The sequence below is a fragment of the Schistocerca cancellata genome, unplaced genomic scaffold (assembly GCF_023864275.1).
Source record: "Schistocerca cancellata isolate TAMUIC-IGC-003103 unplaced genomic scaffold, iqSchCanc2.1 HiC_scaffold_325, whole genome shotgun sequence".
Taxonomy (NCBI): Eukaryota; Metazoa; Arthropoda; class Insecta; order Orthoptera; family Acrididae; genus Schistocerca; species Schistocerca cancellata.
The window spans coordinates 21,343-42,840 of record NW_026046343.1 but is presented as its reverse complement, the minus strand read 5'-3'; the positions used below and the strand labels follow the sequence as shown (position 1 = coordinate 42,840).

The following is a 21,498-nucleotide window of genomic DNA, read 5'->3' as shown; positions in this document are numbered from 1 at the left end:
CAGCTGCTCGGCCACGGTGCGCCTGCATAGCTTAGAGCTTGCCACACATCTGCCCTCGCTGTTGGGACAGGTAGCAGAAGGCAAGGCGCGCGTTTTTCTGCAATGTTTCGGTGATGACAAGCGGTTGATATGCTTGTAAGTGTAGCATATGAAACAAGAATCGTATGAAGCATCCGTAGCCAGGTGCTAAAGTCGCAGTATGGCCGCAGGTGACGGTCGTATGATGGGTCTGTAGCCACAACAGGTTGGCAGCAAAGCAAATACCGCTAACTGAAAGCACCCTGCTGTAGCCCCAGTGGCGCAATTGGTTAGCGCACGGTACTTATAAGGCAGTAGCCGTGAGCAATGCCGGGGTTGTGAGTTCGAGCCTCACCTGGGGCATACTTTTATTTCGTAGCAGCTGACTCTGAAAGCATCGGGACGCTAGATTTGAGATGAATCACCTACTTGAGAAGAATAAGTGTGCGTGCGTAGTGCGTGTCGTTTGCGTATTCCTCGGTAGTATAGTGGTTAGTATCCCCGCCTGTCACGCGGGAGACCGGGGTTCGATTCCCCGCCGGGGAGGTGCGATTTTTATATCGCGAAAGTTGCACGTGTGGCCCGATAGGACATTAACGTTGTGATCGAGAAATGTAGTTGCTGCAGAATCGTAAGAGAAACTCTGCGTCTTAGGAAGTGTTTCTCGTATTCTCCACACGACGTCGTCATCGTTTCAGAACTTACAGGGGTTTGCTGTTGACGCTGGGTCAGCGCACCCCAGGCTTAATGATCGAGCTCGAAGCACACAAGAAAAAGAATAATTTTAGCAGAGCGTGGTTTCGATCCACGGACCTCTGGGTTATGGGCCCAGCACGCTTCCACTGCGCCACTCTGCTGCGTGACGTGGGATACTTGGAAAAGCGTTGTCAGCGTCGCGTACCGTTTAATTAACTGTGCAACATCTCTCAGCTTGACTTGTCTCGACTTTGCTCGACTGACGCTACGCTGACGCTTGCACGAAGCGATATTTACCACGATCGTCTCGAGATGCAGCTGCGAGATGCTCAGGATTGACATTGCACTCCACGCAGGTGGAAACATTCGAATGCACTGCCTAGCTACGCGCCCGCAACTAACAAAATGCCGACCCTGCCAGGATTCGAACCTGGAATCTTCTGATCCGTAGTCAGACGCGTTATCCGTTGCGCCACAGGGCCACTGTTCGTCTTTCGTCATATGACGCGGGTACACATCGCAGAGCAACGTGTTCTCCGTGGCTCGGCAACTGCGTGTCGTCCACTGACAACGGCGGCGCGGCCACTCTGGTCTTCCGCACTCTGCAGGGAGCTGCCAAGGAAGGCATCTCTCCTCCAGCTGCTCGGCCACGGTGCGCCTGCATAGCTTAGAGCTTGCCACACATCTGCCCTCGCTGTTGGACAGGTAGCAGAAGGCAAGGCGCGCGTTTTTCTGCAATGTTTCGGTGATGACAAGCGGTTGATATGCTTGTAAGTGTAGCATATGAAACAAGAATCGTATGAAGCATCCGTAGCCAGGTGCTAAAGTCGCAGTATGGCCGCAGGTGACGGTCGTATGATGGGTCTGTAGCCACAACAGGTTGGCAGCAAAGCAAATACCGCTAACTGAAAGCACCCTGCTGTAGCCCCAGTGGCGCAATTGGTTAGCGCACGGTACTTATAAGGCAGTAGCCGTGAGCAATGCCGGGGTTGTGAGTTCGAGCCTCACCTGGGGCATACTTTTATTTCGTAGCAGCTGACTCTGAAAGCATCGGGACGCTAGATTTGAGATGAATCACCTACTTGAGAAGAATAAGTGTGCGTGCGTTGTGCGTGTCGTTTGCGTATTCCTCGGTAGTATAGTGGTTAGTATCCCCGCCTGTCACGCGGGAGACCGGGGTTCGATTCCCCGCCAGGGAGGTGCGATTTTTATATCGCGAAAGTTGCACGTGTGGCCCGATAGGACATTAACGTTGTGATCGAGAAATGTAGTTGCTGCAGAATCGTAAGAAACTCTGCGTCTTAGGAAGTGTTTCTCGTATTCTCCACACGACGTCGTCATCGTTTCAGAACTTACAGGGTTTGCTGTTGACGCTGGGTCAGCGCACCCCAGGCTTAATGATCGAGCTCGAAGCACACAAGAAAAAGAATAATTTTAGCAGAGCGTGGTTTCGATCCACGGACCTCTGGGTTATGGGCCCAGCACGCTTCCACTGCGCCACTCTGCTGCGTGACGTGGGATACTTGGAAAAGCGTTGTCAGCGTCGCGTACCGTTTAATTAACTGTGCAACATCTCTCAGCTTGACTTGTCTCGACTTTGCTCGACTGACGCTACGCTGACGCTTGCACGAAGCGATATTTACCACGATCGTCTCGAGATGCAGCTGCGAGATGCTCAGGATTGACATTGCACTCCACGCAGGTGGAAACATTCGAATGCACTGCCTAGCTACGCGCCCGCAACTAACAAAATGCCGACCCTGCCAGGATTCGAACCTGGAATCTTCTGATCCGTAGTCAGACGCGTTATCCGTTGCGCCACAGGGCCACTGTTCGTCTTTCGTCATATGACGCGGGTACACATCGCAGAGCAACGTGTTCTCCGTGGCTCGGCAACTGCGTGTCGTCCACTGACAACGGCGGCGCGGCCACTCTGGTCTTCCGCACTCTGCAGGGAGCTGCCAAGGAAGGCATCTCTCCTCCAGCTGCTCGGCCACGGTGCGCCTGCATAGCTTAGAGCTTGCCACACATCTGCCCTCGCTGTTGGACAGGTAGCAGAAGGCAAGGCGCGCGTTTTTCCTGCAATTTTTCGGTGATGACAAGCGGTTGATATGCTTGTAAGTGTAGCATATGAAACAAGAATCGTATGAAGCATCCGTAGCCAGGTGCTAAAGTCGCAGTATGGCCGCAGGTGACGGTCGTATGATGGGTCTGTAGCCACAACAGGTTGGCAGCAAAGCAAATACCGCTAACTGAAAGCACCCTGCTGTAGCCCCAGTGGCGCAATTGGTTAGCGCACGGTACTTATAAGGCAGTAGCCGTGAGCAATGCCGGGGTTGTGAGTTCGAGCCTCACCTGGGGCATACTTTTATTTCGTAGCAGCTGACTCTGAAAGCATCGGGACGCTAGATTTGAGATGAATCACCTACTTGAGAAGAATAAGTGTGCGTGCGTTGTGCGTGTCGTTTGCGTATTCCTCGGTAGTATAGTGGTTAGTATCCCCGCCTGTCACGCGGGAGACCGGGGTTCGATTCCCCGCCGGGGGAGGTGCGATTTTTATATCGCGAAAGTTGCACGTGTGGCCCGATAGGACATTAACGTTGTGATCGAGAAATGTAGTTGCTGCAGAATCGTAAGAAACTCTGCGTCTTAGGAAGTGTTTCTCGTATTCTCCACACGACGTCGTCATCGTTTCAGAACTTACAGGGTTTGCTGTTGACGCTGGGTCAGCGCACCCCAGGCTTAATGATCGAGCTCGAAGCACACAAGAAAAAGAATAATCTTTAGCAGAGCGTGGTTTCGATCCACGGACCTCTGGGTTATGGGCCCAGCACGCTTCCACTGCGCCACTCTGCTGCGTGACGTGGGATACTTGGAAAAGCGTTGTCAGCGTCGCGTACCGTTTTAATTAACTGTGCAACATCTCTCAGCTTGACTTGTCTCGACTTTGCTCGACTGACGCTACGCTGACGCTTGCACGAAGCGATATTTACCACGATCGTCTCGAGATGCAGCTGCGAGATGCTCAGGATTGACATTGCACTCCACGCAGGTGGAAACATTCGAATGCACTGCCTAGCTACGCGCCCGCAACTAACAAAATGCCGACCCTGCCAGGATTCGAACCTGGAATCTTCTGATCCGTAGTCAGACGCGTTATCCGTTGCGCCCACAGGGCCACTGTTCGTCTTTCGTCATATGACGCGGGTACACATCGCAGAGCAACGTGTTCTCCGTGGCTCGGCAACTGCGTGTCGTCCACTGACAACGGCGGCGCGGCCACTCTGGTCTTCCGCACTCTGCAGGGAGCTGCCAAGGAAGGCATCTCTCCTCCAGCTGCTCGGCCACGGTGCGCCCTGCATAGCTTAGAGCTTGCACACACATCTGCCCTCGCTGTTGGACAGGTAGCAGAAGGCAAGGCGCGCGTTTTTTCTGCAATTTTTCGGTGATGACAAGCGGTTGATATGCTTGTAAGTGTAGCATATGAAACAAGAATCGTATGAAGCATCCGTAGCCAGGTGCTAAAGTCGCAGTATGGCCGCAGGTGACGGTCGTATGATGGGTCTGTAGCCACAACAGGTTGGCAGCAAAGCAAATACCGCTAACTGAAAGCACCCTGCTGTAGCCCCAGTGGCGCAATTGGTTAGCGCACGGTACTTATAAGGCAGTAGCCGTGAGCAATGCCGGGGTTGTGAGTTCGAGCCTCACCTGGGGCATACTTTTATTTCGTAGCAGCTGACTCTGAAAGCATCGGGACGCTAGATTTGAGATGAATCACCTACTTGAGAAGAATAAGTGTGCGTGCGTTGTGCGTGTCGTTTGCGTATTCCTCGGTAGTATAGTGGTTAGTATCCCCGCCTGTCACGCGGGAGACCGGGGTTCGATTCCCCGCCGGGGAGGTGCGATTTTTATATCGCGAAAGTTGCACGTGTGGCCCGATAGGACATTAACGTTGTGATCGAGAAATGTAGTTGCTGCAGAATCGTAAGAAACTCTGCGTCTTAGGAAGTGTTTCTCGTATTCTCCACACGACGTCGTCATCGTTTCAGAACTTACAGGGTTTGCTGTTGACGCTGGGTCAGCGCACCCCCAGGCTTAATGATCGAGCTCGAAGCACACAAGAAAAAGAATAATTTTAGCAGAGCGTGGTTTCGATCCACGGACCTCTGGGTTATGGGCCCAGCACGCTTCCACTGCGCCACTCTGCTGCGTGACGTGGGATACTTGGAAAAGCGTTGTCAGCGTCGCGTACCGTTTAATTAACTGTGCAACATCTCTCAGCTTGACTTGTCTCGACTTTGCTCGACTGACGCTACGCTGACGCTTGCACGAAGCGATATTTACCACGATCGTCTCGAGATGCAGCTGCGAGATGCTCAGGATTGACATTGCACTCCACGCAGGTGGAAACATTCGAATGCACTGCCTAGCTACGCGCCCGCAACTAACAAAATGCCGACCCTGCCAGGATTCGAACCTGGAATCTTCTGATCCGTAGTCAGACGCGTTATCCGTTGCGCCACAGGGCCACTGTTCGTCTTTCGTCATATGACGCGGGTACACATCGCAGAGCAACGTGTTCTCCGTGGCTCGGCAACTGCGTGTCGTCCACTGACAACGGCGGCGCGGCCACTCTGGTCTTCCGCACTCTGCAGGGAGCTGCCAAGGAAGGCATCTCTCCTCCAGCTGCTCGGCCACGGTGCGCCTGCATAGCTTAGAGCTTGCCACACATCTGCCCTCGCTGTTGGACAGGTAGCAGAAGGCAAGGCGCGCGTTTTTCTGCAATTTTTCGGTGATGACAAGCGGTTGATATGCTTGTAAGTGTAGCATATGAAACAAGAATCGTATGAAGCATCCGTAGCCAGGTGCTAAAGTCGCAGTATGGCCGCAGGTGACGGTCGTATGATGGGTCTGTAGCCACAACAGGTTGGCAGCAAAGCAAATACCGCTAACTGAAAGCACCCTGCTGTAGCCCCAGTGGCGCAATTGGTTAGCGCACGGTACTTATAAGGCAGTAGCCGTGAGCAATGCCGGGGTTGTGAGTTCGAGCCTCACCTGGGGCATACTTTTATTTCGTAGCAGCTGACTCTGAAAGCATCGGGACGCTAGATTTGAGATGAATCACCTACTTGAGAAGAATAAGTGTGCGTGCGTTGTGCGTGTCGTTTGCGTATTCCTCGGTAGTATAGTGGTTAGTATCCCCGCCTGTCACGCGGGAGACCGGGGTTCGATTCCCCGCCGGGGAGGTGCGATTTTTATATCGCGAAAGTTGCACGTGTGGCCCGATAGGACATTAACGTTGTGATCGAGAAATGTAGTTGCTGCAGAATCGTAAGAAACTCTGCGTCTTAGGAAGTGTTTCTCGTATTCTCCACACGACGTCGTCATCGTTTCAGAACTTACAGGGTTTGCTGTTGACGCTGGGTCAGCGCACCCCAGGCTTAATGATCGAGCTCGAAGCACACAAGAAAAAGAATAATTTTAGCAGAGCGTGGTTTCGATCCACGGACCTCTGGGTTATGGGCCCAGCACGCTTCCACTGCGCCACTCTGCTGCGTGACGTGGGATACTTGGAAAAGCGTTGTCAGCGTCGCGTACCGTTTAATTAACTGTGCAACATCTCTCAGCTTGACTTGTCTCGACTTTGCTCGACTGACGCTACGCTGACGCTTGCACGAAGCGATATTTACCACGATCGTCTCGAGATGCAGCTGCGAGATGCTCAGGATTGACATTGCACTCCACGCAGGTGGAAACATTCGAATGCACTGCCTAGCTACGCGCCCGCAACTAACAAAATGCCGACCCTGCCAGGATTCGAACCTGGAATCTTCTGATCCGTAGTCAGACGCGTTATCCGTTGCGCCACAGGGCCACTGTTCGTCTTTCGTCATATGACGCGGGTACACATCGCAGAGCAACGTGTTCTCCGTGGCTCGGCAACTGCGTGTCGTCCACTGACAACGGCGGCGCGGCCACTCTGGTCTTCCGCACTCTGCAGGGAGCTGCCAAGGAAGGCATCTCTCCTCCAGCTGCTCGGCCACGGTGCGCCTGCATAGCTTAGAGCTTGCCACACATCTGCCCTCGCTGTTGGACAGGTAGCAGAAGGCAAGGCGCGCGTTTTTCTGCAATTTTTCGGTGATGACAAGCGGTTGATATGCTTGTAAGTGTAGCATATGAAACAAGAATCGTATGAAGCATCCGTAGCCAGGTGCTAAAGTCGCAGTATGGCCGCAGGTGACGGTCGTATGATGGGTCTGTAGCCACAACAGGTTGGCAGCAAAGCAAATACCGCTAACTGAAAGCACCCTGCTGTAGCCCCAGTGGCGCAATTGGTTAGCGCACGGTACTTATAAGGCAGTAGCCGTGAGCAATGCCGGGGTTGTGAGTTCGAGCCTCACCTGGGGCATACTTTTATTTCGTAGCAGCTGACTCTGAAAGCATCGGGACGCTAGATTTGAGATGAATCACCTACTTGAGAAGAATAAGTGTGCGTGCGTTGTGCGTGTCGTTTGCGTATTCCTCGGTAGTATAGTGGTTAGTATCCCCGCCTGTCACGCGGGAGACCGGGGTTCGATTCCCCGCCGGGGAGGTGCGATTTTTATATCGCGAAAGTTGCACGTGTGGCCCGATAGGACATTAACGTTGTGATCGAGAAATGTAGTTGCTGCAGAATCGTAAGAAACTCTGCGTCTTAGGAAGTGTTTCTCGTATTCTCCACACGACGTCGTCATCGTTTCAGAACTTACAGGGTTTGCTGTTGACGCTGGGTCAGCGCACCCCAGGCTTAATGATCGAGCTCGAAGCACACAAGAAAAAGAATAATTTTAGCAGAGCGTGGTTTCGATCCACGGACCTCTGGGTTATGGGCCCAGCACGCTTCCACTGCGCCACTCTGCTGCGTGACGTGGGATACTTGGAAAAGCGTTGTCAGCGTCGCGTACCGTTTAATTAACTGTGCAACATCTCTCAGCTTGACTTGTCTCGACTTTGCTCGACTGACGCTACGCTGACGCTTGCACGAAGCGATATTTACCACGATCGTCTCGAGATGCAGCTGCGAGATGCTCAGGATTGACATTGCACTCCACGCAGGTGGAAACATTCGAATGCACTGCCTAGCTACGCGCCCGCAACTAACAAAATGCCGACCCTGCCAGGATTCGAACCTGGAATCTTCTGATCCGTAGTCAGACGCGTTATCCGTTGCGCCACAGGGCCACTGTTCGTCTTTCGTCATATGACGCGGGTACACATCGCAGAGCAACGTGTTCTCCGTGGCTCGGCAACTGCGTGTCGTCCACTGACAACGGCGGCGCGGCCACTCTGGTCTTCCGCACTCTGCAGGGAGCTGCCAAGGAAGGCATCTCTCCTCCAGCTGCTCGGCCACGGTGCGCCTGCATAGCTTAGAGCTTGCCACACATCTGCCCTCGCTGTTGGACAGGTAGCAGAAGGCAAGGCGCGCGTTTTTCTGCAATTTTTCGGTGATGACAAGCGGTTGATATGCTTGTAAGTGTAGCATATGAAACAAGAATCGTATGAAGCATCCGTAGCCAGGTGCTAAAGTCGCAGTATGGCCGCAGGTGACGGTCGTATGATGGGTCTGTAGCCACAACAGGTTGGCAGCAAAGCAAATACCGCTAACTGAAAGCACCCTGCTGTAGCCCCAGTGGCGCAATTGGTTAGCGCACGGTACTTATAAGGCAGTAGCCGTGAGCAATGCCGGGGTTGTGAGTTCGAGCCTCACCTGGGGCATACTTTTATTTCGTAGCAGCTGACTCTGAAAGCATCGGGACGCTAGATTTGAGATGAATCACCTACTTGAGAAGAATAAGTGTGCGTGCGTTGTGCGTGTCGTTTGCGTATTCCTCGGTAGTATAGTGGTTAGTATCCCCGCCTGTCACGCGGGAGACCGGGGTTCGATTCCCCGCCGGGGAGGTGCGATTTTTATATCGCGAAAGTTGCACGTGTGGCCCGATAGGACATTAACGTTGTGATCGAGAAATGTAGTTGCTGCAGAATCGTAAGAAACTCTGCGTCTTAGGAAGTGTTTCTCGTATTCTCCACACGACGTCGTCATCGTTTCAGAACTTACAGGGTTTGCTGTTGACGCTGGGTCAGCGCACCCCAGGCTTAATGATCGAGCTCGAAGCACACAAGAAAAAGAATAATTTTAGCAGAGCGTGGTTTCGATCCACGGACCTCTGGGTTATGGGCCCAGCACGCTTCCACTGCGCCACTCTGCTGCGTGACGTGGGATACTTGGAAAAGCGTTGTCAGCGTCGCGTACCGTTTAATTAACTGTGCAACATCTCTCAGCTTGACTTGTCTCGACTTTGCTCGACTGACGCTACGCTGACGCTTGCACGAAGCGATATTTACCACGATCGTCTCGAGATGCAGCTGCGAGATGCTCAGGATTGACATTGCACTCCACGCAGGTGGAAACATTCGAATGCACTGCCTAGCTACGCGCCCGCAACTAACAAAATGCCGACCCTGCCAGGATTCGAACCTGGAATCTTCTGATCCGTAGTCAGACGCGTTATCCGTTGCGCCACAGGGCCACTGTTCGTCTTTCGTCATATGACGCGGGTACACATCGCAGAGCAACGTGTTCTCCGTGGCTCGGCAACTGCGTGTCGTCCACTGACAACGGCGGCGCGGCCACTCTGGTCTTCCGCACTCTGCAGGGAGCTGCCAAGGAAGGCATCTCTCCTCCAGCTGCTCGGCCACGGTGCGCCTGCATAGCTTAGAGCTTGCCACACATCTGCCCTCGCTGTTGGACAGGTAGCAGAAGGCAAGGCGCGCGTTTTTCTGCAATGTTTCGGTGATGACAAGCGGTTGATATGCTTGTAAGTGTAGCATATGAAACAAGAATCGTATGAAGCATCCGTAGCCAGGTGCTAAAGTCGCAGTATGGCCGCAGGTGACGGTCGTATGATGGGTCTGTAGCCACAACAGGTTGGCAGCAAAGCAAATACCGCTAACTGAAAGCACCCTGCTGTAGCCCCAGTGGCGCAATTGGTTAGCGCACGGTACTTATAAGGCAGTAGCCGTGAGCAATGCCGGGGTTGTGAGTTCGAGCCTCACCTGGGGCATACTTTTATTTCGTAGCAGCTGACTCTGAAAGCATCGGGACGCTAGATTTGAGATGAATCACCTACTTGAGAAGAATAAGTGTGCGTGCGTTGTGCGTGTCGTTTGCGTATTCCTCGGTAGTATAGTGGTTAGTATCCCCGCCTGTCACGCGGGAGACCGGGGTTCGATTCCCCGCCGGGGAGGTGCGATTTTTATATCGCGAAAGTTGCACGTGTGGCCCGATAGGACATTAACGTTGTGATCGAGAAATGTAGTTGCTGCAGAATCGTAAGAAACTCTGCGTCTTAGGAAGTGTTTCTCGTATTCTCCACACGACGTCGTCATCGTTTCAGAACTTACAGGGTTTGCTGTTGACGCTGGGTCAGCGCACCCCAGGCTTAATGATCGAGCTCGAAGCACACAAGAAAAAGAATAATTTTAGCAGAGCGTGGTTTCGATCCACGGACCTCTGGGTTATGGGCCCAGCACGCTTCCACTGCGCCACTCTGCTGCGTGACGTGGGATACTTGGAAAAGCGTTGTCAGCGTCGCGTACCGTTTAATTAACTGTGCAACATCTCTCAGCTTGACTTGTCTCGACTTTGCTCGACTGACGCTACGCTGACGCTTGCACGAAGCGATATTTACCACGATCGTCTCGAGATGCAGCTGCGAGATGCTCAGGATTGACATTGCACTCCACGCAGGTGGAAACATTCGAATGCACTGCCTAGCTACGCGCCCGCAACTAACAAAATGCCGACCCTGCCGGGATTCGAACCTGGAATCTTCTGATCCGTAGTCAGACGCGTTATCCGTTGCGCCACAGGGCCACTGTTCGTCTTTCGTCATATGACGCGGGTACACATCGCAGAGCAACGTGTTCTCCGTGGCTCGGCAACTGCGTGTCGTCCACTGACAACGGCGGCGCGGCCACTCTGGTCTTCCGCACTCTGCAGGGAGCTGCCAAGGAAGGCATCTCTCCTCCAGCTGCTCGGCCACGGTGCGCCTGCATAGCTTAGAGCTTGCCACACATCTGCCCTCGCTGTTGGACAGGTAGCAGAAGGCAAGGCGCGCGTTTTTCTGCAATGTTTCGGTGATGACAAGCGGTTGATATGCTTGTAAGTGTAGCATATGAAACAAGAATCGTATGAAGCATCCGTAGCCAGGTGCTAAAGTCGCAGTATGGCCGCAGGTGACGGTCGTATGATGGGTCTGTAGCCACAACAGGTTGGCAGCAAAGCAAATACCGCTAACTGAAAGCACCCTGCTGTAGCCCCAGTGGCGCAATTGGTTAGCGCACGGTACTTATAAGGCAGTAGCCGTGAGCAATGCCGGGGTTGTGAGTTCGAGCCTCACCTGGGGCATACTTTTATTTCGTAGCAGCTGACTCTGAAAGCATCGGGACGCTAGATTTGAGATGAATCACCTACTTGAGAAGAATAAGTGTGCGTGCGTTGTGCGTGTCGTTTGCGTATTCCTCGGTAGTATAGTGGTTAGTATCCCCGCCTGTCACGCGGGAGACCGGGGTTCGATTCCCCGCCGGGGAGGTGCGATTTTTATATCGCGAAAGTTGCACGTGTGGCCCGATAGGACATTAACGTTGTGATCGAGAAATGTAGTTGCTGCAGAATCGTAAGAAACTCTGCGTCTTAGGAAGTGTTTCTCGTATTCTCCACACGACGTCGTCATCGTTTCAGAACTTACAGGGTTTGCTGTTGACGCTGGGTCAGCGCACCCCAGGCTTAATGATCGAGCTCGAAGCACACAAGAAAAAGAATAATTTTAGCAGAGCGTGGTTTCGATCCACGGACCTCTGGGTTATGGGCCCAGCACGCTTCCACTGCGCCACTCTGCTGCGTGACGTGGGATACTTGGAAAAGCGTTGTCAGCGTCGCGTACCGTTTAATTAACTGTGCAACATCTCTCAGCTTGACTTGTCTCGACTTTGCTCGACTGACGCTACGCTGACGCTTGCACGAAGCGATATTTACCACGATCGTCTCGAGATGCAGCTGCGAGATGCTCAGGATTGACATTGCACTCCACGCAGGTGGAAACATTCGAATGCACTGCCTAGCTACGCGCCCGCAACTAACAAAATGCCGACCCTGCCAGGATTCGAACCGGGAATCTTCTGATCCGTAGTCAGACGCGTTATCCGTTGCGCCACAGGGCCACTGTTCGTCTTTCGTCATATGACGCGGGTACACATCGCAGAGCAACGTGTTCTCCGTGGCTCGGCAACTGCGTGTCGTCCACTGACAACGGCGGCGCGGCCACTCTGGTCTTCCGCACTCTGCAGGGAGCTGCCAAGGAAGGCATCTCTCCTCCAGCTGCTCGGCCACGGTGCGCCTGCATAGCTTAGAGCTTGCCACACATCTGCCCTCGCTGTTGGACAGGTAGCAGAAGGCAAGGCGCGCGTTTTTCTGCAATGTTTCGGTGATGACAAGCGGTTGATATGCTTGTAAGTGTAGCATATGAAACAAGAATCGTATGAAGCATCCGTAGCCAGGTGCTAAAGTCGCAGTATGGCCGCAGGTGACGGTCGTATGATGGGTCTGTAGCCACAACAGGTTGGCAGCAAAGCAAATACCGCTAACTGAAAGCACCCTGCTGTAGCCCCAGTGGCGCAATTGGTTAGCGCACGGTACTTATAAGGCAGTAGCCGTGAGCAATGCCGGGGTTGTGAGTTCGAGCCTCACCTGGGTCATACTTTTATTTCGTAGCAGCTGACTCTGAAAGCATCGGGACGCTAGATTTGAGATGAATCACCTACTTGAGAAGAATAAGTGTGCGTGCGTTGTGCGTGTCGTTTGCGTATTCCTCGGTAGTATAGTGGTTAGTATCCCCGCCTGTCACGCGGGAGACCGGGGTTCGATTCCCCGCCGGGGAGGTGCGATTTTTATATCGCGAAAGTTGCACGTGTGGCCCGATAGGACATTAACGTTGTGATCGAGAAATGTAGTTGCTGCAGAATCGTAAGAAACTCTGCGTCTTAGGAAGTGTTTCTCGTATTCTCCACACGACGTCGTCATCGTTTCAGAACTTACAGGGTTTGCTGTTGACGCTGGGTCAGCGCACCCCAGGCTTAATGATCGAGCTCGAAGCACACAAGAAAAAGAATAATTTTAGCAGAGCGTGGTTTCGATCCACGGACCTCTGGGTTATGGGCCCAGCACGCTTCCACTGCGCCACTCTGCTGCGTGACGTGGGATACTTGGAAAAGCGTTGTCAGCGTCGCGTACCGTTTAATTAACTGTGCAACATCTCTCAGCTTGACTTGTCTCGACTTTGCTCGACTGACGCTACGCTGACGCTTGCACGAAGCGGTATTTACCACGATCGTCTCGAGATGCAGCTGCGAGATGCTCAGGATTGACATTGCACTCCACGCAGGTGGAAACATTCGAATGCACTGCCTAGCTACGCGCCCGCAACTAACAAAATGCCGACCCTGCCAGGATTCGAACCTGGAATCTTCTGATCCGTAGTCAGACGCGTTATCCGTTGCGCCACAGGGCCACTGTTCGTCTTTCGTCATATGACGCGGGTACACATCGCAGAGCAACGTGTTCTCCGTGGCTCGGCAACTGCGTGTCGTCCACTGACAACGGCGGCGCGGCCACTCTGGTCTTCCGCACTCTGCAGGGAGCTGCCAAGGAAGGCATCTCTCCTCCAGCTGCTCGGCCACGGTGCGCCTGCATAGCTTAGAGCTTGCCACACATCTGCCCTCGCTGTTGGACAGGTAGCAGAAGGCAAGGCGCGCGTTTTTCTGCAATGTTTCGGTGATGACAAGCGGTTGATATGCTTGTAAGTGTAGCATATGAAACAAGAATCGTATGAAGCATCCGTAGCCAGGTGCTAAAGTCGCAGTATGGCCGCAGGTGACGGTCGTATGATGGGTCTGTAGCCACAACAGGTTGGCAGCAAAGCAAATACCGCTAACTGAAAGCACCCTGCTGTAGCCCCAGTGGCGCAATTGGTTAGCGCACGGTACTTATAAGGCAGTAGCCGTGAGCAATGCCGGGGTTGTGAGTTCGAGCCTCACCTGGGGCATACTTTTATTTCGTAGCAGCTGACTCTGAAAGCATCGGGACGCTAGATTTGAGATGAATCACCTACTTGAGAAGAATAAGTGTGCGTGCGTTGTGCGTGTCGTTTGCGTATTCCTCGGTAGTATAGTGGTTAGTATCCCCGCCTGTCACGCGGGAGACCGGGGTTCGATTCCCCGCCAGGGAGGTGCGATTTTTATATCGCGAAAGTTGCACGTGTGGCCCGATAGGACATTAACGTTGTGATCGAGAAATGTAGTTGCTGCAGAATCGTAAGAAACTCTGCGTCTTAGGAAGTGTTTCTCGTATTCTCCACACGACGTCGTCATCGTTTCAGAACTTACAGGGTTTGCTGTTGACGCTGGGTCAGCGCACCCCAGGCTTAATGATCGAGCTCGAAGCACACAAGAAAAAGAATAATTTTAGCAGAGCGTGGTTTCGATCCACGGACCTCTGGGTTATGGGCCCAGCACGCTTCCACTGCGCCACTCTGCTGCGTGACGTGGGATACTTGGAAAAGCGTTGTCAGCGTCGCGTACCGTTTAATTAACTGTGCAACATCTCTCAGCTTGACTTGTCTCGACTTTGCTCGACTGACGCTACGCTGACGCTTGCACGAAGCGATATTTACCACGATCGTCTCGAGATGCAGCTGCGAGATGCTCAGGATTGACATTGCACTCCACGCAGGTGGAAACATTCGAATGCACTGCCTAGCTACGCGCCCGCAACTAACAAAATGCCGACCCTGCCAGGATTCGAACCTGGAATCTTCTGATCCGTAGTCAGACGCGTTATCCGTTGCGCCACAGGGCCACTGTTCGTCTTTCGTCATATGACGCGGGTACACATCGCAGAGCAACGTGTTCTCCGTGGCTCGGCAACTGCGTGTCGTCCACTGACAACGGCGGCGCGGCCACTCTGGTCTTCCGCACTCTGCAGGGAGCTGCCAAGGAAGGCATCTCTCCTCCAGCTGCTCGGCCACGGTGCGCCTGCATAGCTTAGAGCTTGCCACACATCTGCCCTCGCTGTTGGACAGGTAGCAGAAGGCAAGGCGCGCGTTTTTCTGCAATTTTTCGGTGATGACAAGCGGTTGATATGCTTGTAAGTGTAGCATATGAAACAAGAATCGTATGAAGCATCCGTAGCCAGGTGCTAAAGTCGCAGTATGGCCGCAGGTGACGGTCGTATGATGGGTCTGTAGCCACAACAGGTTGGCAGCAAAGCAAATACCGCTAACTGAAAGCACCCTGCTGTAGCCCCAGTGGCGCAATTGGTTAGCGCACGGTACTTATAAGGCAGTAGCCGTGAGCAATGCCGGGGTTGTGAGTTCGAGCCTCACCTGGGGCATACTTTTATTTCGTAGCAGCTGACTCTGAAAGCATCGGGACGCTAGATTTGAGATGAATCACCTACTTGAGAAGAATAAGTGTGCGTGCGTTGTGCGTGTCGTTTGCGTATTCCTCGGTAGTATAGTGGTTAGTATCCCCGCCTGTCACGCGGGAGACCGGGGTTCGATTCCCCGCCGGGGAGGTGCGATTTTTATATCGCGAAAGTTGCACGTGTGGCCCGATAGGACATTAACGTTGTGATCGAGAAATGTAGTTGCTGCAGAATCGTAAGAAACTCTGCGTCTTAGGAAGTGTTTCTCGTATTCTCCACACGACGTCGTCATCGTTTCAGAACTTACAGGGTTTGCTGTTGACGCTGGGTCAGCGCACCCCAGGCTTAATGATCGAGCTCGAAGCACACAAGAAAAAGAATAATTTTAGCAGAGCGTGGTTTCGATCCACGGACCTCTGGGTTATGGGCCCAGCACGCTTCCACTGCGCCACTCTGCTGCGTGACGTGGGATACTTGGAAAAGCGTTGTCAGCGTCGCGTACCGTTTAATTAACTGTGCAACATCTCTCAGCTTGACTTGTCTCGACTTTGCTCGACTGACGCTACGCTGACGCTTGCACGAAGCGATATTTACCACGATCGTCTCGAGATGCAGCTGCGAGATGCTCAGGATTGACATTGCACTCCACGCAGGTGGAAACATTCGAATGCACTGCCTAGCTACGCGCCCGCAACTAACAAAATGCCGACCCTGCCAGGATTCGAACCTGGAATCTTCTGATCCGTAGTCAGACGCGTTATCCGTTGCGCCACAGGGCCACTGTTCGTCTTTCGTCATATGACGCGGGTACACATCGCAGAGCAACGTGTTCTCCGTGGCTCGGCAACTGCGTGTCGTCCACTGACAACGGCGGCGCGGCCACTCTGGTCTTCCGCACTCTGCAGGGAGCTGCCAAGGAAGGCATCTCTCCTCCAGCTGCTCGGCCACGGTGCGCCTGCATAGCTTAGAGCTTGCCACACATCTGCCCTCGCTGTTGGACAGGTAGCAGAAGGCAAGGCGCGCGTTTTTCTGCAATTTTTCGGTGATGACAAGCGGTTGATATGCTTGTAAGTGTAGCATATGAAACAAGAATCGTATGAAGCATCCGTAGCCAGGTGCTAAAGTCGCAGTATGGCCGCAGGTGACGGTCGTATGATGGGTCTGTAGCCACAACAGGTTGGCAGCAAAGCAAATACCGCTAACTGAAAGCACCCTGCTGTAGCCCCAGTGGCGCAATTGGTTAGCGCACGGTACTTATAAGGCAGTAGCCGTGAGCAATGCCGGGGTTGTGAGTTCGAGCCTCACCTGGGGCATACTTTTATTTCGTAGCAGCTGACTCTGAAAGCATCGGGACGCTAGATTTGAGATGAATCACCTACTTGAGAAGAATAAGTGTGCGTGCGTTGTGCGTGTCGTTTGCGTATTCCTCGGTAGTATTGTGGTTAGTATCCCCGCCTGTCACGCGGGAGACCGGGGTTCGATTCCCCGCCGGGGAGGTGCGATTTTTATATCGCGAAAGTTGCACGTGTGGCCCGATAGGACATTAACGTTGTGATCGAGAAATGTAGTTGCTGCAGAATCGTAAGAAACTCTGCGTCTTAGGAAGTGTTTCTCGTATTCTCCACACGACGTCGTCATCGTTTCAGAACTTACAGGGTTTGCTGTTGACGCTGGGTCAGCGCACCCCAGGCTTAATGATCGAGCTCGAAGCACACAAGAAAAAGAATAATTTTAGCAGAGCGTGGTTTCGATCCACGGACCTCTGGGTTATGGGCCCAGCACGCTTCCACTGCGCCACTCTGCTGCGTGACGTGGGATACTTGGAAAAGCGTTGTCAGCGTCGCGTACCGTTTAATTAACTGTGCAACATCTCTCAGCTTGACTTGTCTCGACTTTGCTCGACTGACGCTACGCTGACGCTTGCACGAAGCGATATTTACCACGATCGTCTCGAGATGCAGCTGCGAGATGCTCAGGATTGACATTGCACTCCACGCAGGTGGAAACATTCGAATGCACTGCCTAGCTACGCGCCCGCAACTAACAAAATGCCGACCCTGCCAGGATTCGAACCTGGAATCTTCTGATCCGTAGTCAGACGCGTTATCCGTTGCGCCACAGGGCCACTGTTCGTCTTTCGTCATATGACGCGGGTACACATCGCAGAGCAACGTGTTCTCCGTGGCTCGGCAACTGCGTGTCGTCCACTGACAACGGCGGCGCGGCCACTCTGGTCTTCCGCACTCTGCAGGGAGCTGCCAAGGAAGGCATCTCTCCTCCAGCTGCTCGGCCACGGTGCGCCTGCATAGCTTAGAGCTTGCCACACATCTGCCCTCGCTGTTGGACAGGTAGCAGAAGGCAAGGCGCGCGTTTTTCTGCAATTTTTCGGTGATGACAAGCGGTTGATATGCTTGTAAGTGTAGCATATGAAACAAGAATCGTATGAAGCATCCGTAGCCAGGTGCTAAAGTCGCAGTATGGCCGCAGGTGACGGTCGTATGATGGGTCTGTAGCCACAACAGGTTGGCAGCAAAGCAAATACCGCTAACTGAAAGCACCCTGCTGTAGCCCCAGTGGCGCAATTGGTTAGCGCACGGTACTTATAAGGCAGTAGCCGTGAGCAATGCCGGGGTTGTGAGTTCGAGCCTCACCTGGGGCATACTTTTATTTCGTAGCAGCTGACTCTGAAAGCATCGGGACGCTAGATTTGAGATGAATCACCTACTTGAGAAGAATAAGTGTGCGTGCGTTGTGCGTGTCGTTTGCGTATTCCTCGGTAGTATAGTGGTTAGTATCCCCGCCTGTCACGCGGGAGACCGGGGTTCGATTCCCCGCCGGGGAGGTGCGATTTTTATATCGCGAAAGTTGCACGTGTGGCCCGATAGGACATTAACGTTGTGATCGAGAAATGTAGTTGCTGCAGAATCGTAAGAAACTCTGCGTCTTAGGAAGTGTTTCTCGTATTCTCCACACGACGTCGTCATCGTTTCAGAACTTACAGGGTTTGCTGTTGACGCTGGGTCAGCGCACCCCAGGCTTAATGATCGAGCTCGAAGCACACAAGAAAAAGAATAATTTTAGCAGAGCGTGGTTTCGATCCACGGACCTCTGGGTTATGGGCCCAGCACGCTTCCACTGCGCCACTCTGCTGCGTGACGTGGGATACTTGGAAAAGCGTTGTCAGCGTCGCGTACCGTTTAATTAACTGTGCAACATCTCTCAGCTTGACTTGTCTCGACTTTGCTCGACTGACGCTACGCTGACGCTTGCACGAAGCGATATTTACCACGATCGTCTCGAGATGCAGCTGCGAGATGCTCAGGATTGACATTGCACTCCACGCAGGTGGAAACATTCGAATGCACTGCCTAGCTACGCGCCCGCAACTAACAAAATGCCGACCCTGCCAGGATTCGAACCTGGAATCTTCTGATCCGTAGTCAGACGCGTTATCCGTTGCGCCACAGGGCCACTGTTCGTCTTTCGTCATATGACGCGGGTACACATCGCAGAGCAACGTGTTCTCCGTGGCTCGGCAACTGCGTGTCGTCCACTGACAACGGCGGCGCGGCCACTCTGGTCTTCCGCACTCTGCAGGGAGCTGCCAAGGAAGGCATCTCTCCTCCAGCTGCTCGGCCACGGTGCGCCTGCATAGCTTAGAGCTTGCCACACATCTGCCCTCGCTGTTGGACAGGTAGCAGAAGGCAAGGCGCGCGTTTTTCTGCAATTTTTCGGTGATGACAAGCGGTTGATATGCTTGTAAGTGTAGCATATGAAACAAGAATCGTATGAAGCATCCGTAGCCAGGTGCTAAAGTCGCAGTATGGCCGCAGGTGACGGTCGTATGATGGGTCTGTAGCCACAACAGGTTGGCAGCAAAGCAAATACCGCTAACTGAAAGCACCCTGCTGTAGCCCCAGTGGCGCAATTGGTTAGCGCACGGTACTTATAAGGCAGTAGCCGTGAGCAATGCCGGGGTTGTGAGTTCGAGCCTCACCTGGGGCATACTTTTATTTCGTAGCAGCTGACTCTGAAAGCATCGGGACGCTAGATTTGAGATGAATCACCTACTTGAGAAGAATAAGTGTGCGTGCGTTGTGCGTGTCGTTTGCGTATTCCTCGGTAGTATAGTGGTTAGTATCCCCGCCTGTCACGCGGGAGACCGGGGTTCGATTCCCCGCCGGGGAGGTGCGATTTTTATATCGCGAAAGTTGCACGTGTGGCCCGATAGGACATTAACGTTGTGATCGAGAAATGTAGTTGCTGCAGAATCGTAAGAAACTCTGCGTCTTAGGAAGTGTTTCTCGTATTCTCCACACGACGTCGTCATCGTTTCAGAACTTACAGGGTTTGCTGTTGACGCTGGGTCAGCGCACCCCAGGCTTAATGATCGAGCTCGAAGCACACAAGAAAAAGAATAATTTTAGCAGAGCGTGGTTTCGATCCACGGACCTCTGGGTTATGGGCCCAGCACGCTTCCACTGCGCCACTCTGCTGCGTGACGTGGGATACTTGGAAAAGCGTTGTCAGCGTCGCGTACCGTTTAATTAACTGTGCAACATCTCTCAGCTTGACTTGTCTCGACTTTGCTCGACTGACGCTACGCTGACGCTTGCACGAAGCGATATTTACCACGATCGTCTCGAGATGCAGCTGCGAGATGCTCAGGATTGACATTGCACTCCACGCAGGTGGAAACATTCGAATGCACTGCCTAGCTACGCGCCCGCAACTAACAAAATGCCGACCCTGCCAGGATTCGAACCTGGAATCTTCTGATCCGTAGTCAGACGCGTTATCCGTTGCGCCACAGGGCCACTGTTCGTCTTTCGTCATATGACGCGGGTACACATCGCAGAGCAACGTGTTCTCCGTGGCTCGGCAACTGCGTGTCGTCCACTGACAACGGCGGCGCGGCCACTCTGGTCTTCCGCACTCTGCAGGGAGCTGCCAAGGAAGGCATCTCTCCTCCAGCTGCTCGGCCACGGTGCGCCTGCATAGCTTAGAGCTTGCCACACATCTGCCCTCGCTGTTGGACAGGTAGCAGAAGGCAAGGCGCGCGTTTTTCTGCAATGTTTCGGTGATGACAAGCGGTTGATATGCTTGTAAGTGTAGCATATGAAACAAGAATCGTATGAAGCATCCGTAGCCAGGTGCTAAAGTCGCAGTATGGCCGCAGGTGACGGTCGTATGATGGGTCTGTAGCCACAACAGGTTGGCAGCAAAGCAAATACCGCTAACTGAAAGCACCCTGCTGTAGCCCCAGTGGCGCAATTGGTTAGCGCACGGTACTTATAAGGCAGTAGCCGTGAGCAATGCCGGGGTTGTGAGTTCGAGCCTCACCTGGGGCATACTTTTATTTCGTAGCAGCTGACTCTGAAAGCATCGGGACGCTAGATTTGAGATGAATCACCTACTTGAGAAGAATAAGTGTGCGTGCGTTGTGCGTGTCGTTTGCGTATTCCTCGGTAGTATAGTGGTTAGTATCCCCGCCTGTCACGCGGGAGACCGGGGTTCGATTCCCCGCCGGGGAGGTGCGATTTTTATATCGCGAAAGTTGCACGTGTGGCCCGATAGGACATTAACGTTGTGATCGAGAAATGTAGTTGCTGCAGAATCGTAAGAAACTCTGCGTCTTAGGAAGTGTTTCTCGTATTCTCCACACGACGTCGTCATCGTTTCAGAACTTACAGGGTTTGCTGTTGACGCTGGGTCAGCGCACCCCAGGCTTAATGATCGAGCTCGAAGCACACAAGAAAAAGAATAATTTTAGCAGAGCGTGGTTTCGATCCACGGACCTCTGGGTTATGGGCCCAGCACGCTTCCACTGCGCCACTCTGCTGCGTGACGTGGGATACTTGGAAAAGCGTTGTCAGCGTCGCGTACCGTTTAATTAACTGTGCAACATCTCTCAGCTTGACTTGTCTCGACTTTGCTCGACTGACGCTACGCTGACGCTTGCACGAAGCGATATTTACCACGATCGTCTCGAGATGCAGCTGCGAGATGCTCAGGATTGACATTGCACTCCACGCAGGTGGAAACATTCGAATGCACTGCCTAGCTACGCGCCCGCAACTAACAAAATGCCGACCCTGCCAGGATTCGAACCTGGAATCTTCTGATCCGTAGTCAGACGCGTTATCCGTTGCGCCACAGGGCCACTGTTCGTCTTTCGTCATATGACGCGGGTACACATCGCAGAGCAACGTGTTCTCCGTGGCTCGGCAACTGCGTGTCGTCCACTGACAACGGCGGCGCGGCCA

At 53.2% G+C, this 21,498-nt stretch overlaps 64 non-coding genes across 64 annotated transcripts; 32 read left to right on the top strand and 32 right to left on the bottom strand.

Moving 5' to 3' along the window:
- Positions 1 to 289: 289 nt before the first annotated feature.
- Positions 290 to 381, top strand: Trnai-uau (transfer RNA isoleucine (anticodon UAU)). The gene is given in 2 exon segments: positions 290 to 327; positions 346 to 381. It is a non-coding gene; the product is annotated as a tRNA-Ile (tRNA).
- Positions 382 to 492: 111 nt separating this feature from the next.
- On the top strand, positions 493 to 564 carry Trnad-guc (transfer RNA aspartic acid (anticodon GUC)). The gene has a single exon. It is a non-coding gene; the product is annotated as a tRNA-Asp (tRNA).
- A 239-nt stretch (positions 565 to 803) lies between these two features.
- Positions 804 to 875, bottom strand: Trnam-cau (transfer RNA methionine (anticodon CAU)). Its single transcript has one exon. It is a non-coding gene; the product is annotated as a tRNA-Met (tRNA).
- Positions 876 to 1,123: 248 nt separating this feature from the next.
- On the bottom strand, positions 1,124 to 1,196 carry Trnar-acg (transfer RNA arginine (anticodon ACG)). The gene has a single exon. It is a non-coding gene; the product is annotated as a tRNA-Arg (tRNA).
- A 442-nt stretch (positions 1,197 to 1,638) lies between these two features.
- Trnai-uau (transfer RNA isoleucine (anticodon UAU)) lies at positions 1,639 to 1,730 on the top strand. The gene is given in 2 exon segments: positions 1,639 to 1,676; positions 1,695 to 1,730. It is a non-coding gene; the product is annotated as a tRNA-Ile (tRNA).
- Positions 1,731 to 1,841: 111 nt separating this feature from the next.
- On the top strand, positions 1,842 to 1,913 carry Trnad-guc (transfer RNA aspartic acid (anticodon GUC)). Its single transcript has one exon. It is a non-coding gene; the product is annotated as a tRNA-Asp (tRNA).
- A 236-nt stretch (positions 1,914 to 2,149) lies between these two features.
- On the bottom strand, positions 2,150 to 2,221 carry Trnam-cau (transfer RNA methionine (anticodon CAU)). The gene has a single exon. It is a non-coding gene; the product is annotated as a tRNA-Met (tRNA).
- Positions 2,222 to 2,469: 248 nt separating this feature from the next.
- Trnar-acg (transfer RNA arginine (anticodon ACG)) lies at positions 2,470 to 2,542 on the bottom strand. Its single transcript has one exon. It is a non-coding gene; the product is annotated as a tRNA-Arg (tRNA).
- A 443-nt stretch (positions 2,543 to 2,985) lies between these two features.
- Positions 2,986 to 3,077, top strand: Trnai-uau (transfer RNA isoleucine (anticodon UAU)). Its single transcript is given in 2 exon segments — positions 2,986 to 3,023; positions 3,042 to 3,077. It is a non-coding gene; the product is annotated as a tRNA-Ile (tRNA).
- A 111-nt stretch (positions 3,078 to 3,188) lies between these two features.
- On the top strand, positions 3,189 to 3,260 carry Trnad-guc (transfer RNA aspartic acid (anticodon GUC)). Its single transcript has one exon. It is a non-coding gene; the product is annotated as a tRNA-Asp (tRNA).
- A 238-nt stretch (positions 3,261 to 3,498) lies between these two features.
- Trnam-cau (transfer RNA methionine (anticodon CAU)) lies at positions 3,499 to 3,570 on the bottom strand. The gene has a single exon. It is a non-coding gene; the product is annotated as a tRNA-Met (tRNA).
- Positions 3,571 to 3,819: 249 nt separating this feature from the next.
- Trnar-acg (transfer RNA arginine (anticodon ACG)) lies at positions 3,820 to 3,893 on the bottom strand. Its single transcript has one exon. It is a non-coding gene; the product is annotated as a tRNA-Arg (tRNA).
- A 445-nt stretch (positions 3,894 to 4,338) lies between these two features.
- Trnai-uau (transfer RNA isoleucine (anticodon UAU)) lies at positions 4,339 to 4,430 on the top strand. Its single transcript is given in 2 exon segments — positions 4,339 to 4,376; positions 4,395 to 4,430. It is a non-coding gene; the product is annotated as a tRNA-Ile (tRNA).
- A 111-nt stretch (positions 4,431 to 4,541) lies between these two features.
- Positions 4,542 to 4,613, top strand: Trnad-guc (transfer RNA aspartic acid (anticodon GUC)). Its single transcript has one exon. It is a non-coding gene; the product is annotated as a tRNA-Asp (tRNA).
- Positions 4,614 to 4,850: 237 nt separating this feature from the next.
- Positions 4,851 to 4,922, bottom strand: Trnam-cau (transfer RNA methionine (anticodon CAU)). The gene has a single exon. It is a non-coding gene; the product is annotated as a tRNA-Met (tRNA).
- A 248-nt stretch (positions 4,923 to 5,170) lies between these two features.
- On the bottom strand, positions 5,171 to 5,243 carry Trnar-acg (transfer RNA arginine (anticodon ACG)). The gene has a single exon. It is a non-coding gene; the product is annotated as a tRNA-Arg (tRNA).
- Positions 5,244 to 5,685: 442 nt separating this feature from the next.
- On the top strand, positions 5,686 to 5,777 carry Trnai-uau (transfer RNA isoleucine (anticodon UAU)). Its single transcript is given in 2 exon segments — positions 5,686 to 5,723; positions 5,742 to 5,777. It is a non-coding gene; the product is annotated as a tRNA-Ile (tRNA).
- Positions 5,778 to 5,888: 111 nt separating this feature from the next.
- Positions 5,889 to 5,960, top strand: Trnad-guc (transfer RNA aspartic acid (anticodon GUC)). The gene has a single exon. It is a non-coding gene; the product is annotated as a tRNA-Asp (tRNA).
- Positions 5,961 to 6,196: 236 nt separating this feature from the next.
- Positions 6,197 to 6,268, bottom strand: Trnam-cau (transfer RNA methionine (anticodon CAU)). The gene has a single exon. It is a non-coding gene; the product is annotated as a tRNA-Met (tRNA).
- A 248-nt stretch (positions 6,269 to 6,516) lies between these two features.
- Positions 6,517 to 6,589, bottom strand: Trnar-acg (transfer RNA arginine (anticodon ACG)). The gene has a single exon. It is a non-coding gene; the product is annotated as a tRNA-Arg (tRNA).
- Positions 6,590 to 7,031: 442 nt separating this feature from the next.
- Positions 7,032 to 7,123, top strand: Trnai-uau (transfer RNA isoleucine (anticodon UAU)). The gene is given in 2 exon segments: positions 7,032 to 7,069; positions 7,088 to 7,123. It is a non-coding gene; the product is annotated as a tRNA-Ile (tRNA).
- A 111-nt stretch (positions 7,124 to 7,234) lies between these two features.
- Positions 7,235 to 7,306, top strand: Trnad-guc (transfer RNA aspartic acid (anticodon GUC)). The gene has a single exon. It is a non-coding gene; the product is annotated as a tRNA-Asp (tRNA).
- Positions 7,307 to 7,542: 236 nt separating this feature from the next.
- Trnam-cau (transfer RNA methionine (anticodon CAU)) lies at positions 7,543 to 7,614 on the bottom strand. The gene has a single exon. It is a non-coding gene; the product is annotated as a tRNA-Met (tRNA).
- A 248-nt stretch (positions 7,615 to 7,862) lies between these two features.
- On the bottom strand, positions 7,863 to 7,935 carry Trnar-acg (transfer RNA arginine (anticodon ACG)). The gene has a single exon. It is a non-coding gene; the product is annotated as a tRNA-Arg (tRNA).
- A 442-nt stretch (positions 7,936 to 8,377) lies between these two features.
- On the top strand, positions 8,378 to 8,469 carry Trnai-uau (transfer RNA isoleucine (anticodon UAU)). Its single transcript is given in 2 exon segments — positions 8,378 to 8,415; positions 8,434 to 8,469. It is a non-coding gene; the product is annotated as a tRNA-Ile (tRNA).
- A 111-nt stretch (positions 8,470 to 8,580) lies between these two features.
- On the top strand, positions 8,581 to 8,652 carry Trnad-guc (transfer RNA aspartic acid (anticodon GUC)). Its single transcript has one exon. It is a non-coding gene; the product is annotated as a tRNA-Asp (tRNA).
- Positions 8,653 to 8,888: 236 nt separating this feature from the next.
- On the bottom strand, positions 8,889 to 8,960 carry Trnam-cau (transfer RNA methionine (anticodon CAU)). The gene has a single exon. It is a non-coding gene; the product is annotated as a tRNA-Met (tRNA).
- A 248-nt stretch (positions 8,961 to 9,208) lies between these two features.
- Positions 9,209 to 9,281, bottom strand: Trnar-acg (transfer RNA arginine (anticodon ACG)). The gene has a single exon. It is a non-coding gene; the product is annotated as a tRNA-Arg (tRNA).
- Positions 9,282 to 9,723: 442 nt separating this feature from the next.
- On the top strand, positions 9,724 to 9,815 carry Trnai-uau (transfer RNA isoleucine (anticodon UAU)). The gene is given in 2 exon segments: positions 9,724 to 9,761; positions 9,780 to 9,815. It is a non-coding gene; the product is annotated as a tRNA-Ile (tRNA).
- A 111-nt stretch (positions 9,816 to 9,926) lies between these two features.
- On the top strand, positions 9,927 to 9,998 carry Trnad-guc (transfer RNA aspartic acid (anticodon GUC)). The gene has a single exon. It is a non-coding gene; the product is annotated as a tRNA-Asp (tRNA).
- A 236-nt stretch (positions 9,999 to 10,234) lies between these two features.
- On the bottom strand, positions 10,235 to 10,306 carry Trnam-cau (transfer RNA methionine (anticodon CAU)). The gene has a single exon. It is a non-coding gene; the product is annotated as a tRNA-Met (tRNA).
- A 248-nt stretch (positions 10,307 to 10,554) lies between these two features.
- Positions 10,555 to 10,627, bottom strand: Trnar-acg (transfer RNA arginine (anticodon ACG)). The gene has a single exon. It is a non-coding gene; the product is annotated as a tRNA-Arg (tRNA).
- Positions 10,628 to 11,069: 442 nt separating this feature from the next.
- Trnai-uau (transfer RNA isoleucine (anticodon UAU)) lies at positions 11,070 to 11,161 on the top strand. The gene is given in 2 exon segments: positions 11,070 to 11,107; positions 11,126 to 11,161. It is a non-coding gene; the product is annotated as a tRNA-Ile (tRNA).
- Positions 11,162 to 11,272: 111 nt separating this feature from the next.
- Positions 11,273 to 11,344, top strand: Trnad-guc (transfer RNA aspartic acid (anticodon GUC)). Its single transcript has one exon. It is a non-coding gene; the product is annotated as a tRNA-Asp (tRNA).
- Positions 11,345 to 11,580: 236 nt separating this feature from the next.
- Trnam-cau (transfer RNA methionine (anticodon CAU)) lies at positions 11,581 to 11,652 on the bottom strand. Its single transcript has one exon. It is a non-coding gene; the product is annotated as a tRNA-Met (tRNA).
- Positions 11,653 to 11,900: 248 nt separating this feature from the next.
- Trnar-acg (transfer RNA arginine (anticodon ACG)) lies at positions 11,901 to 11,973 on the bottom strand. Its single transcript has one exon. It is a non-coding gene; the product is annotated as a tRNA-Arg (tRNA).
- A 442-nt stretch (positions 11,974 to 12,415) lies between these two features.
- Positions 12,416 to 12,507, top strand: Trnai-uau (transfer RNA isoleucine (anticodon UAU)). Its single transcript is given in 2 exon segments — positions 12,416 to 12,453; positions 12,472 to 12,507. It is a non-coding gene; the product is annotated as a tRNA-Ile (tRNA).
- Positions 12,508 to 12,618: 111 nt separating this feature from the next.
- Positions 12,619 to 12,690, top strand: Trnad-guc (transfer RNA aspartic acid (anticodon GUC)). The gene has a single exon. It is a non-coding gene; the product is annotated as a tRNA-Asp (tRNA).
- Positions 12,691 to 12,926: 236 nt separating this feature from the next.
- Positions 12,927 to 12,998, bottom strand: Trnam-cau (transfer RNA methionine (anticodon CAU)). Its single transcript has one exon. It is a non-coding gene; the product is annotated as a tRNA-Met (tRNA).
- Positions 12,999 to 13,246: 248 nt separating this feature from the next.
- Positions 13,247 to 13,319, bottom strand: Trnar-acg (transfer RNA arginine (anticodon ACG)). The gene has a single exon. It is a non-coding gene; the product is annotated as a tRNA-Arg (tRNA).
- A 442-nt stretch (positions 13,320 to 13,761) lies between these two features.
- Positions 13,762 to 13,853, top strand: Trnai-uau (transfer RNA isoleucine (anticodon UAU)). The gene is given in 2 exon segments: positions 13,762 to 13,799; positions 13,818 to 13,853. It is a non-coding gene; the product is annotated as a tRNA-Ile (tRNA).
- Positions 13,854 to 13,964: 111 nt separating this feature from the next.
- Positions 13,965 to 14,036, top strand: Trnad-guc (transfer RNA aspartic acid (anticodon GUC)). Its single transcript has one exon. It is a non-coding gene; the product is annotated as a tRNA-Asp (tRNA).
- Positions 14,037 to 14,272: 236 nt separating this feature from the next.
- Trnam-cau (transfer RNA methionine (anticodon CAU)) lies at positions 14,273 to 14,344 on the bottom strand. The gene has a single exon. It is a non-coding gene; the product is annotated as a tRNA-Met (tRNA).
- Positions 14,345 to 14,592: 248 nt separating this feature from the next.
- On the bottom strand, positions 14,593 to 14,665 carry Trnar-acg (transfer RNA arginine (anticodon ACG)). Its single transcript has one exon. It is a non-coding gene; the product is annotated as a tRNA-Arg (tRNA).
- Positions 14,666 to 15,107: 442 nt separating this feature from the next.
- Trnai-uau (transfer RNA isoleucine (anticodon UAU)) lies at positions 15,108 to 15,199 on the top strand. Its single transcript is given in 2 exon segments — positions 15,108 to 15,145; positions 15,164 to 15,199. It is a non-coding gene; the product is annotated as a tRNA-Ile (tRNA).
- A 111-nt stretch (positions 15,200 to 15,310) lies between these two features.
- Trnad-guc (transfer RNA aspartic acid (anticodon GUC)) lies at positions 15,311 to 15,382 on the top strand. Its single transcript has one exon. It is a non-coding gene; the product is annotated as a tRNA-Asp (tRNA).
- A 236-nt stretch (positions 15,383 to 15,618) lies between these two features.
- On the bottom strand, positions 15,619 to 15,690 carry Trnam-cau (transfer RNA methionine (anticodon CAU)). Its single transcript has one exon. It is a non-coding gene; the product is annotated as a tRNA-Met (tRNA).
- A 248-nt stretch (positions 15,691 to 15,938) lies between these two features.
- Positions 15,939 to 16,011, bottom strand: Trnar-acg (transfer RNA arginine (anticodon ACG)). The gene has a single exon. It is a non-coding gene; the product is annotated as a tRNA-Arg (tRNA).
- Positions 16,012 to 16,453: 442 nt separating this feature from the next.
- Positions 16,454 to 16,545, top strand: Trnai-uau (transfer RNA isoleucine (anticodon UAU)). Its single transcript is given in 2 exon segments — positions 16,454 to 16,491; positions 16,510 to 16,545. It is a non-coding gene; the product is annotated as a tRNA-Ile (tRNA).
- Positions 16,546 to 16,656: 111 nt separating this feature from the next.
- Positions 16,657 to 16,728, top strand: Trnad-guc (transfer RNA aspartic acid (anticodon GUC)). Its single transcript has one exon. It is a non-coding gene; the product is annotated as a tRNA-Asp (tRNA).
- A 236-nt stretch (positions 16,729 to 16,964) lies between these two features.
- On the bottom strand, positions 16,965 to 17,036 carry Trnam-cau (transfer RNA methionine (anticodon CAU)). The gene has a single exon. It is a non-coding gene; the product is annotated as a tRNA-Met (tRNA).
- Positions 17,037 to 17,284: 248 nt separating this feature from the next.
- Trnar-acg (transfer RNA arginine (anticodon ACG)) lies at positions 17,285 to 17,357 on the bottom strand. Its single transcript has one exon. It is a non-coding gene; the product is annotated as a tRNA-Arg (tRNA).
- A 442-nt stretch (positions 17,358 to 17,799) lies between these two features.
- On the top strand, positions 17,800 to 17,891 carry Trnai-uau (transfer RNA isoleucine (anticodon UAU)). Its single transcript is given in 2 exon segments — positions 17,800 to 17,837; positions 17,856 to 17,891. It is a non-coding gene; the product is annotated as a tRNA-Ile (tRNA).
- Positions 17,892 to 18,002: 111 nt separating this feature from the next.
- On the top strand, positions 18,003 to 18,074 carry Trnad-guc (transfer RNA aspartic acid (anticodon GUC)). Its single transcript has one exon. It is a non-coding gene; the product is annotated as a tRNA-Asp (tRNA).
- Positions 18,075 to 18,310: 236 nt separating this feature from the next.
- Trnam-cau (transfer RNA methionine (anticodon CAU)) lies at positions 18,311 to 18,382 on the bottom strand. The gene has a single exon. It is a non-coding gene; the product is annotated as a tRNA-Met (tRNA).
- Positions 18,383 to 18,630: 248 nt separating this feature from the next.
- Trnar-acg (transfer RNA arginine (anticodon ACG)) lies at positions 18,631 to 18,703 on the bottom strand. The gene has a single exon. It is a non-coding gene; the product is annotated as a tRNA-Arg (tRNA).
- Positions 18,704 to 19,145: 442 nt separating this feature from the next.
- On the top strand, positions 19,146 to 19,237 carry Trnai-uau (transfer RNA isoleucine (anticodon UAU)). The gene is given in 2 exon segments: positions 19,146 to 19,183; positions 19,202 to 19,237. It is a non-coding gene; the product is annotated as a tRNA-Ile (tRNA).
- Positions 19,238 to 19,348: 111 nt separating this feature from the next.
- On the top strand, positions 19,349 to 19,420 carry Trnad-guc (transfer RNA aspartic acid (anticodon GUC)). The gene has a single exon. It is a non-coding gene; the product is annotated as a tRNA-Asp (tRNA).
- Positions 19,421 to 19,656: 236 nt separating this feature from the next.
- Positions 19,657 to 19,728, bottom strand: Trnam-cau (transfer RNA methionine (anticodon CAU)). The gene has a single exon. It is a non-coding gene; the product is annotated as a tRNA-Met (tRNA).
- Positions 19,729 to 19,976: 248 nt separating this feature from the next.
- Trnar-acg (transfer RNA arginine (anticodon ACG)) lies at positions 19,977 to 20,049 on the bottom strand. The gene has a single exon. It is a non-coding gene; the product is annotated as a tRNA-Arg (tRNA).
- A 442-nt stretch (positions 20,050 to 20,491) lies between these two features.
- Positions 20,492 to 20,583, top strand: Trnai-uau (transfer RNA isoleucine (anticodon UAU)). The gene is given in 2 exon segments: positions 20,492 to 20,529; positions 20,548 to 20,583. It is a non-coding gene; the product is annotated as a tRNA-Ile (tRNA).
- A 111-nt stretch (positions 20,584 to 20,694) lies between these two features.
- On the top strand, positions 20,695 to 20,766 carry Trnad-guc (transfer RNA aspartic acid (anticodon GUC)). The gene has a single exon. It is a non-coding gene; the product is annotated as a tRNA-Asp (tRNA).
- Positions 20,767 to 21,002: 236 nt separating this feature from the next.
- Trnam-cau (transfer RNA methionine (anticodon CAU)) lies at positions 21,003 to 21,074 on the bottom strand. The gene has a single exon. It is a non-coding gene; the product is annotated as a tRNA-Met (tRNA).
- A 248-nt stretch (positions 21,075 to 21,322) lies between these two features.
- Positions 21,323 to 21,395, bottom strand: Trnar-acg (transfer RNA arginine (anticodon ACG)). The gene has a single exon. It is a non-coding gene; the product is annotated as a tRNA-Arg (tRNA).
- Positions 21,396 to 21,498: the final 103 nt, after the last annotated feature.